At 35.3% G+C, this 10,836-nt stretch overlaps 1 long non-coding RNA gene across 1 annotated transcript; it reads right to left on the bottom strand.

Annotated features, from left to right (window-relative positions):
- Nucleotides 1-6,122: 6,122 nt before the first annotated feature.
- Nucleotides 6,123-9,383, bottom strand: LOC105550279. Its single transcript, XR_001007681.1, has 2 exons — nucleotides 9,169-9,383; nucleotides 6,123-7,733 (listed from the first exon to the last, which is right to left on the bottom strand). It is a non-coding gene; the product is annotated as an uncharacterized LOC105550279 (long non-coding RNA).
- Between the last annotated feature and the right edge of the window lie 1,453 nt (nucleotides 9,384-10,836).

Raw genomic sequence — 10,836 nt, 5'->3', positions numbered from 1 at the left:
TGTTTTGATTGGTGTAAGAACTATTTCTGGGACATTTTAAATCTTAAACATACGATTTAGTTGGTTTAAGGAAATCAGACTATCAAAGAAGATTCTTTGTAAGGTGATTTTTTTTTTCTTTTTCTTATTTCTGTTTCTGTCTAGAAACAAAATGGTATTTATCATTTATTCTATCTTTTATTCTGAATAAGGTCTCAGAATAAACTTTCCCCCATGCTGTAGATATTTGACCAGAAACAAATTTTCAGAATTTGATGTTAAATCAAACAAATCCCTGATTTCCTATATGAATACGGTATAAAATAAGCAACACTTCTGATAGGTTAAGTGCCTGAATAGGTGAATATGAATGAGTGAATAAGTGAATGAAATTTAGTATAGAAACAGATACTCAAGGTAAGATTTTCATGATAAAGTAAGTACACTGTGTAATACAAAACTAAGAAACCTGAATATATTCACTAATTTTATGGTTCAAGGTGTGAGCTCTAATTCAAAATTTTGGAGTTCTAGTAAAGAATATGGTTTGAGACAGGAATAAATGAATAACAATATAAGATAGCTTTCTAATTTTGTCCATTTCTTATTCTAAAAATGAGCGGTAATGTATTTCTTGTGGTAAAATATAAACATTTTAAACCCATAGTTAGCCTGACAGATGAAATGGGAAGCAAATCAGAGAGTTGTTTTCTTTTTAACCACAGTTTTTCTTGTATCACAATTTTTATCTCTCATATTACTTCTTTCTTTTTCCCTCTTTCTCTATTCACTTTTCTTCCTCCTCTTAAGATTTTCTTCCCCTTTTCTTCTATTTTATTTTCTAAAAATTCCTATCTAATTAACTTCCACCGGAAAGGTCTAATAGCCAGTCAGTCATGAAAAAGGAAAAAAAGAAAGCAAGAAAAGAAACTATCAAATGATTAATATATCTTTCTCATTTTACAGTAGAATAGATATTACTGTTTTGACTTCCTAGTCTCAGGAGAAAGACTTGGCTAAGAAAGAATACAACAAAACATTCATTAGTATAACATATGGCAAAAATAATGAAAGTGGGACCCAGCAAACCCATTCAGGTTAAAATCTTGAAGCTGTAATTGTAAGATAATTGCACAGTCTTATTGTTAGGCAGTTACAGCATGAGACTAATAGGATGCCAAGGGAAATGTTGATCAGCACTTGAGAGCCTTAATTTTCCCCAAATTTTATTCACCAACTTGTTCAATGAATAGGGCTCTCTTCTGAAGTTGCTATTCATGTGTGAGTTACTGAGCAGTTATGCGCTTAAAAGTGGTGGTCAAACAGAGCTGACTATGAGGACTTGGAGTGGGCACTCGGATGAGAAAATAAAAAAATACATTCTCCCAAATAGTTTATTCCAAGGTGTAGAAAATGCTCTTAACATCAGGTTGCATTTATATCCAGACTGCACTGACTGTGCCAATGATGTGACTCATAAGTGTGCTAAACTATTACATTAATCTTATTTTGAAAATTTACTCCAGTTAAGAAAGTCACTTGGATGTTTCCAAGAACAATTTATAGGATTGATCAAATGCTAAAGTTTATGTAAATTTTCTTTTATTAGTTGCTGTATGATCACAAAGTTACATTCTGCTTTAAGATGCTTATTAACAACAATATCTCAGGAATATTGAAAGTATAAGCATTCAGATACTTTCAATTAATCTATTTTTAGTAGAAAAGTGATATATGCTATTTACCATTCTTATTTTAAATGAAGTATGCAGTTTTCTCCCAATAAATGTTTCTACTCTGAGTTTAATAATGAATTTTATTTATAGTACACAGAGAAAGCACAGAAAAATATTCCCATCTGCGATAGGCAACCAAAAAGCTCTATTTTGAGGAGCACAATTTTATTAATATCAAAATGAACTCCTAAACTTTTGTCAAAATGAAATCATTGATTTTCAAAGTTGCTTAAAGCCTAAAGTTAGATGGAAAATGTTTAAACTAAGTTTTGAAAATCAGAATAATTCAAGAAACTTCGTAGTGCACATTTTCAGGACCTTTTTCACAAACTAAGATATAATATTTGACCATTTGGCTTAATAGGTTAATTTTAAAGATAAGGACAAAAAAGTGCAGAGAGATGCAGGGCTTTTTCCAAAACCATGCATCTACTTGCAAGTAAAACAAAAGCCTCTTCTTTTCTCCAGGCCCACAGAACTATTTATGCAAGTAACAATTGATGTAAAGAGATGACACCCTGAATGAGAATGCAAGTAGATTAAAATATTTACTTAAAGATGTTTACTAAGCTTTTCTTTAGTACTTTCTGATATTTATCATGATTCTTTAAAACACAAAATTGGTTGCACCATTCCTTTGATCAAAATCCTGTAGTAACAACCCCCACCCTACTTCACTTAGATGAGAAGACAGTCCTTAAAAGCCTTTGCGGAATCCCACTCTTCTGTCCCTTATTACATGCTGACTGCATCTCCCACCATTTGCCCCCGATGACTCTGCCTCAACTCTAGCTTCTTCAAATTTGCCAGGCATTTTTGGTCTCAGAGCCTTTGTGGCGCCCTCAGCTTGGGATGTTTTTCGTGAGATGTGCCCCTATTTATCTCCCTCATCTTCTTCATGTCTGTCCCCCAGCACTGCTTCCAAATGTCGGAAATGAATGGACCCCTGCACTGTGTTTGTTCTTTTAGAGGTGCCAGTTCTTCTTCCCTTCTTGCCGAGTCCCACTCCCTACAGAGCAGAGTTTTCCAAGCCAAGGAGAAACACCTACCTGAAACTGGCAGCTCCTTTCTTGGCTACCAAGGGTGCCTGGCAAATATAAAGAGAGAGTCTGCTCTGCTCAAGAACCACAGCATCCATTAGGCCTTCCTTGGTTATCTTATTTTAAATCATGCCACCATTTTCACCCAGATATCTTTTTTTCTCTTTCCTGTAGTGAAAACTGCTTTTTAAGTTAGTGCATAATTTATTTATTAATTGTATCTTTCTTCTCTTGCTAGAATGTACGCTCCATGAGGTAGGGACTTTTGCCTACTTGTTCACTGCTGGGGCACATTGTTCCAAACAGTGCTTGGCACACACAGTATATGTTCAATAATATTTGTTGGCTGAATGAATAAATGAATAAAGGGTAAAGATCTATCTTCTGTCTTCTGAACTGCTGTGAAAATGATGGAAATTCATCTGGAGATGTTGAATTGATTTCAGTTCATTTTTCTTGCCCATAGAACCTATTCTAATGATTCGAATCTCCTCTCTTTTGGGATCCATCAAGTATTGTCAAAGTTTTAACAAAGCCGATCTTTAAAGTATCAGAGTTTGATCCAAATCTAAACTGTTCAGAAAACTGAATATAAACAGCCACTTTCCCTTAGTTTTTGAACTGTAATTGAGAAGTTATAGATAAGAAAAACTTTCAGTTCAAAACAACTGTGCTTATCAGTTTATAAGGTCTGACTACATCTTTTGGGATGTCTGAAGTCATTATATTAAACCTAAAAAAAATTAGCTTCTCAAAGATGTGTGGACTATTTTCTGAAGCAACATTTTCTATATAGTGTTTTCTAAATATTTTGTAGTTTGCTAAATATTTACCACTGTGGCCTAAACAGGATAATTTAATTTAAGGGATCTAGATTTTTTAGAGAGTTATTAAATGGAAACTAGCTTTTTTTAAAAAAACAAAACAAAACAAAACAAAAAACAAAAAAAAAAAAAACCATAGTCTCGCTCTTGTTGCCCAGACTGGATGCAGTGGCAATGGCATAATCTTGGCTCACTGCAACTTCCACCTCCTGGGTTCCAGCGATTCTCCTGCCTCAGTCTCCTGAGTAACTGGGATTACAGGCACCCGCCACCACACTTGGCTAATTTTTGTACCTTTAGTAGAGATGGGGTTTGCCATGTTGGCCAGGTTGGTCTCAAACTCTGACCTTGGGTGATCCACCCACCTCAGCCTCCCAAAGTGCTGGGATTACAGGCATGAGCCACCGCACCTGGCTGGGAACTAGATTTTTTAACAATATTATTATACTTCTACAGTTTGCTGATTGTGTTTAACAAGAATTAGGTGCTTTCTGTGCTAGGCAGAGCAGGAAATTAAGAAATCATGGTACCTTGGAAGGCTAAGAACATCTACATCTAGTGATCTTTTCAAGTATTGACAGTAACTTAAAAACAAATATTGGCAAATGTCTTTCAAACGCAACCTTTGTTTGTTTGTTTGGATGAATCTCACAAACATAATGTTAAACAACAACGACAACAAGCCAGACACAAAACAGTACAAACTGTGAGAGAAATTCCATGTCCTTGATATTCCAAAACTTTCCAGTTAATTTGTGTTTTTACAAGTCAAGATAGCAGTTACCTACTGGAAGGGGTTACTAGAGGTCTTTTGTGGGGTGCTGCTGACATTCTGTCTCTTTGGGTGTTGGTTACTTGGGTGTGTTTACATTGTGAAAATTCATCCAGCAGTTCACTTTTAGTCAAACAGAAGCTTTAATATACCACTTTAATCAACAGAAATATTCACATTTTGTCATGATATTCTGAGTGCCTGGAATAGAATTTTTGAACTTCAGGAGCCTTAGAGATTGCCTGAATCTAATCTCATTCTTTTACTAGTACTCCAAATAATTTAAGACAGAAATAAATCAAGCAAATGAGCATTAAATCATTTATCTTTATTTTGATAGATTTAGGAGATACATAGAATGGAATGTGAAATTCTATAATTTGCAGCAGCTTGGATGAAGTGGAGGCCATTATCTTAAGTGAATAATTAAATGTTTTGATAGTAAAAAAATCAATGAATGACCTTCTATTTGGCTGTGATCATCAGTGTGGGAAGAAGGAAGCAGCATACCCGGGACTAGCACAAGCACACAAATGGAGGTGGGAGTGCTGAATGGTACTGACAAGAAAGAGTAAGTACTCCAGTTTCATGGGAGTGTCAGGAAGAATTGGGGTCTGGATGAAAAGCAGGGGTCAATGACAGTAGATCTTCACTTGTAGATTTAAGAGTTCGAATTTTATTGCTTAAGTAATGAGCTATTGATATTTTTGTAGTAATACGATTAGAGTTGTTTTCAAGAATATAAGGTTAGTGAGGTAAGTAGAAGATTAGATCAGCATCTCGTGTGAAATGATTGGTGTTATGTGTAGTTATATTAGATTATTGGGATATATGGTCCAGGGAGAGAAAAGTCCACCTGGCTCAAGTTATGGTAGTGGAATGGAGAAGACAGAATGGAAAGAATAAATCCTTTCTGGGTGTATTTAAAGGAATATGACAAATGTACATTTTAGCAACATCTCTTACATGATTGTAGCATGAAGAGAATCCAACTTCTGCTATTATGTTTGAATTAGAATCATGAGATGATCCATATAAATAAAGTGAGAAAGAGTCAGCTAAACATCTTTATGTCACTTTTTCCTCTTTGAAACCAGATTGATGTTTTTTAAACTATTAAACACTCTAGGCCAGATGACCCAAATTCTCTGTCCTCAATCTTTACTGAAAGAGGAACTCACTTGCTATGCTGCAAACTACATTTTAAAAGTAAATAGAAAGCTAAAATGTTGTTGGAAACTGGATATCAATAGAAAAGTTAAGCAAAATAGATGTTATTGTCTTTATGTGAAATTATTGCTAAATAGGTAATGAAATAACTTAGAAGAGAAAGAGAAATGTAAATGATTCTGAGCACCATTTTGTACAGATGGTCATCTGAGCATTTGTATAGCAAGCAAGGCAAACTACAGATATAGCCACATTGTTTGTAAAGGGGATGATGATAAAAATATTGCAGAGTACTGTGAAATTTATAACATTTAAAGTCTTATTTAATTTTTCCTAATAATAGCTATGTGATTAAGGTATTATTTTTCTAATTCATATACAGGAATGCAGAAAACTTTACAAATACGTTTTTACATATTATTTCAGCAAAATATTTTCTTTTTGAGTATGTAACCTAAAATACTCTTCATTTCTAAGTTGTGATATTTATTCATTTTTGGTCAAATTTCTTACCATAAGAACACATCTCTAATATAATAGTGCAAATCAATGGAAAACATGATTCAATTAACAAAATTTTAATAAATGAATTGCAAGATTATATTTTTAAAAGTAAGTTTCATTTGTAGTTAGATTTTTTTTAAAGTAATTTACATTCAATTTAAGGAGGACACTTTTCTCATTAAGATTCACTACTGACAAATCACAAGACAATGTGTTTTGGGAGGCTAGGTGTATTAAATTATATAGTCGCTTAGGGAATTGTTCAAGGAAATACTAATAGTCACAGTATAAGCCCATAGGTATTATGGCAAGTACATCCATCATGTGAGAACAATTGTCATTAATAAAGCCTTATCGCCAACTACAAAGAGCTTTCGAAGCATTTTCCACTTGGATTATTGTCTTCCAGATTTCAAAGATTCACTTTCTGGCTTAGGAAATAAAAAAACAATAAATGTCAAAACCCAAAGTGTGCAGTTCTGAAACAAATATTTAGGTCTGACTGATCCTTGCTGTAAGAACATAAGCAAAAATAAGACATGTAGAAATGAGTTTAACTCTTCAAATACAGTAGATTAAATAGTCATTTAATGAAAGAAGGTATTTAAGAAAAGTGTAACACCTTTTACCAAGAGCATTCATTGAGCACTTCATCTTATAAAAACCTTGTGACTGAGTTCTTGTCTCACCACATTGACCTTCTAGTTCTCCTATGTTATCACTTAAACTTTTACAAGTTTTATTCAGGCCTTCCCAGAATAATTGGAAGATTTCTGATTGTAAGAAATATGCATTAAATTTCTTTGAACATGAAGATTGTGTAGCAGAGTAATCATTTGATAAATACACTTAATGCAACTTCTTTTTCATCTATTTCAAAATTATTAAAGATTTTACTTGAATTACTAGCTAACATCCAAATACTATCTTTGTGCTAGGCACTGTGTTAAGTGTTTGGTGTGGGTTATCTAATTTATTCTTTAAAATATAGCTATTCATGAAATAATTCTACTAACAATATTGTTAGTATTCCGCATGAAAAGTAAGACATACAATTCGAGTAACTTATTTAGAACCCCAAAGTTATTTAGGCAGAGAGATCATTTTAAATTCTGGAAATTGGATGCCAGAGTGTTATTATGACTTTATACCTAGTCCACTCTTTCTTAATCAATGCCTTAGCTTTCACATACATGAGGTTTGTGAATTCAGCTAATATTATAATTCAGCAAGGTGCAAAATGCATCTCTGGAATTAGTTTTCTGTGTGCTCAGCAGCATAGCTACAAGTAATAAGGGACTGTTCAGTGCACTCAGACAAGGATTCTGAATTTCATCCTGTGCTTTGAAGCCCATAGGGCCTGGTTTTCCTGTCTCCAGTTTCATTACTAGGCCTGTCAGATGTAGCTGTTCTACTTGGTGGGCCTACCATTCCTCATCCTATTTAAGCGGATCTATGGCAACAGCCACCTGTTCTCTGGACTTCATCTTCAGGAGGCCCAGGTTCCAGCTGGTCACTGCTTGTAGTTGTTTAAAGATTCTTTGTCATTGACCACCACTTTTATATCTCTGAACACGGGTAGGAGTCTCAGCACTTTTCGCTCCATTTAATTCAAAATATTTACATTCCTCTGAGTCTATATTTTTAAATCTGATTTCTGGGTAACTTAGGGGTCTTTGGTTGCAAGAAACAGAAAATGACTGAGAAACTGAAAAGAAAAGAGAAGTAATAAAAAATAAGAGAAATGAGATGTGAGATTTTTATTGGAAGGATATTGGGGTATCTCACAAAATTCAAGCAAAAGCATGTTTTTAAAGACAAGGATACAGGGCCTCCTGTTATCTCCTCAATAGTAACATGTGGCTTTTCTACTTGGTTTCTTCCTATTTGATAACTCAAATCTTATTTAAATCTCAGTCTTTTACCCTGGTCATCACTGATAATACTGAAATTTCAAGGACAAAGAATCTGTTACTGTATATAACTCACTTTAGTGGTCCAAGGGGTGCAAGCCTGTTGAAAAGCAAAGAAAGAAATGTACTCACGTAAGAAACAATAGCTACCTAAATTCCCACACCATACTTTCTTTTTAAAAATATGCAATTTATAAAATGGCCTCCCTGAACATAATTCTTTTCTACATGTGATCTTAAATGGGCTTTTCCCTCTCAATGGGAGATAACCCAAAGTCATGTCCAAATACTAAACATAAAAATGATGTCACTGTTCTTTGTGTCTGATATCTCTGAGTGGCATCTATTTTTCTCTACTTCTGTTACGGTTCTCTTTTGAGATTGTACAAAATATAGGCGAGTCACATACGTAACCCTCACTATTATCTCCTGCATACAAGAGAAGAGAAAAAAATAGAAATATTTTAATACATATCATATATAATGGTAACAACAAGCACGTCAATATCTTTATGCATATATTACAATATTTCACTTATTGCTGTGACAGGAAAAGGGAGGCTCAGTGGCTTTTACTTTTACTTGGTACTGTATCAGCCTTTACTCTATGTACCAGGAAGCCAGTATGGGAATTCTGCAATACGCTGTGATAGTGGTTCCAACCATGAATAAAGAAAATATGAAGATCTCCACAGAGTGGGGATTGGGCCACACGGAACTGACTGTGAGATTAATTTACTTTGAATTCTGTTTACCACCTAACCCTCATAAGCCCTTAATATTGTTAAAAGTTTTGGCCTGGATTCTCATGAATAGTGTTTTGTTGGAACCAATGCATGAAAATTATAACTAGCTTTCCTTTTCAGGTGCACAGTTACCTAGCAAAGTACCTGTAATTATCTGAGGAAGATTAGGGAATAGCCCATATTACATGTAGCCAACGAATAAAGGCAAATCAAACTCATGGATCAAAGGAGAACTAAGACTTATAATCAAACTGTTTTCTTACTATTGTTTGAGAATATTTTTCCCTTAAGGGACATACGCACTACTTGATATTAAGATTCAAATAAAATTTAGAGTTAGACACCCTATCCCAAACAAACAAACAAACAAACAAATAATTTCCTGTAAAGATTTCTATCCAGGAATACGACTCATTTTTTTGTACTAAACAGTTTTCTATTTATTTCTGCATCTGTTATAACACTATAGAAATCTTGGACTTACAATGGATCAAGAAGAAATGAAAAAAATTATTAAAAAATTCATTGTCAAATTATCCAGCTGATGCAGGCTTATCCGAAATTGGAGTTCAGCCTGGGAGGATTCTTGGCTTCACTCAGGAAAGAATTCAAGCGCCAACCAGCTGTGAAAGAAAGAAGTTTATCAGAGCAACAGCTTACAGCAAAATAGCTGCTCCGTAGACAGAGTAGGGCTGGCCCAAAGGCAGAGTTCCCAGGAGTAGCGGTGTGCAGCCGTATCACTGTCCCACAGAGCAGTGCTTCCTCATAGGCAGAGTTGCCTGGTGTAGCGGTGTACAGCAAAGTGGCTGCTCCATAGTCAGAACAGACCAGAGCAGCAGCAGCCGCAGCCGCAGCAGCAGCAGCAGCGGCAGTGTATCCAAACAGAGCAGTCCAGAGGGGCAGTCCGGGTAGATTGCTGGCCAGCTATATTTATCCTTATTCTTAATTGTGTGCTAATTAAGGGACTGGTTTTCAGAATTCTATAGGAAGCGGGTGGGGAAATTCCTGAAACCATGTAACTTCTGAATCTTTGTCATGGCATTTTTAAACAGCCACATTTAAAAATAACGCTGGTGGTCTTTAATCAGTGAAGGCAACCGGAGGTTGCTGTTGACTCCATCTGCTAGTTTCCGATTGTTTCTTTATTGTATTCTGCTTTGATCAATAGGGTCATGATTGTTGCTCAGAAAATAAGTCCTGCTGATTTCTTACCTCACTTCGATACTTTGCACACTTAAAAATAGTAACAAACATTAACACGTTGTTTGGGCTATGGATTTTTTTTAAAAAAATTCAGACTATTCTGTAATCCCAGCACCTTGGGAGGCCAAGGCGGGTGGATCACGAAGTCAAGAGATCAAGACCATCCTGGCCAACGTGGTGAAACCCCGTCTCTACTAAAAATAAAAAATAAAAAAAAATTAGCTCTGGGCCTGGTGGCGTGCACCTGTAGTCCCAGCTACTCGGCAGACTGAGGCAGGAGAATCACTTGAACCTGGGAGGTGGAGGTTGCAGTGAGCTGAGATTATGCCACTGCACTCCAGCCTGGCGACAGAATGAGACTCCATCTCAAAAAAAAAAAGGAATTCAGACTTTTTAAAACTGAAACATTAAATGAATCAAAATATGTCAAAAAAAAATCCATGTGTTTTAAAATTCTTAATATCTTTTCAATCATCCTGAGATGACTGAAGAACAAAATACTGTGCGATGATACTCGATAGGTTGATTGATTCAATAAATATGTACTTAAATATATAGGGATTACTATCAGGTATTTACCATAAGATATACCTTGGCTATGTGGCTACATAATTTACTATTAAAAAAAACTAGTTGTTCAGGTAGTGGACAGTACTTAAGTTTGCAATACAGTTCTTGGGGTGGTAAACTCAAATTGTTTTCTTTTAACTAAATCATTCATGTTCAGAGGTGACAGCGTGCTCAGGGATTGTAAATGCACCAATCAGCACTTTGTCAAAATGGACTGTTAAGCCCAGACAGTTTGTTCCCCAAAGAAGACCACCAGAGTCCAGAGTCAAAGCCAAGCGGCAAGGATCTTTACTACAAGTTCGAACCTGGTCCCTCCTTTCCACAGTATGCAAGAGGGCCCCGAACAATGCGAGCGTTTGCTTTTTATAGCCCGAAAGTT

Source organism: Mandrillus leucophaeus, unplaced genomic scaffold (genome assembly GCF_000951045.1).
Source record: "Mandrillus leucophaeus isolate KB7577 unplaced genomic scaffold, Mleu.le_1.0 Scaffold1121, whole genome shotgun sequence".
Lineage (NCBI taxonomy): Eukaryota > Metazoa > Chordata > Mammalia > Primates > Cercopithecidae > Mandrillus > Mandrillus leucophaeus.
The sequence above is the reverse complement of the archived record's forward strand: the minus strand, read 5'-3'. Positions and strand labels throughout refer to the sequence as shown.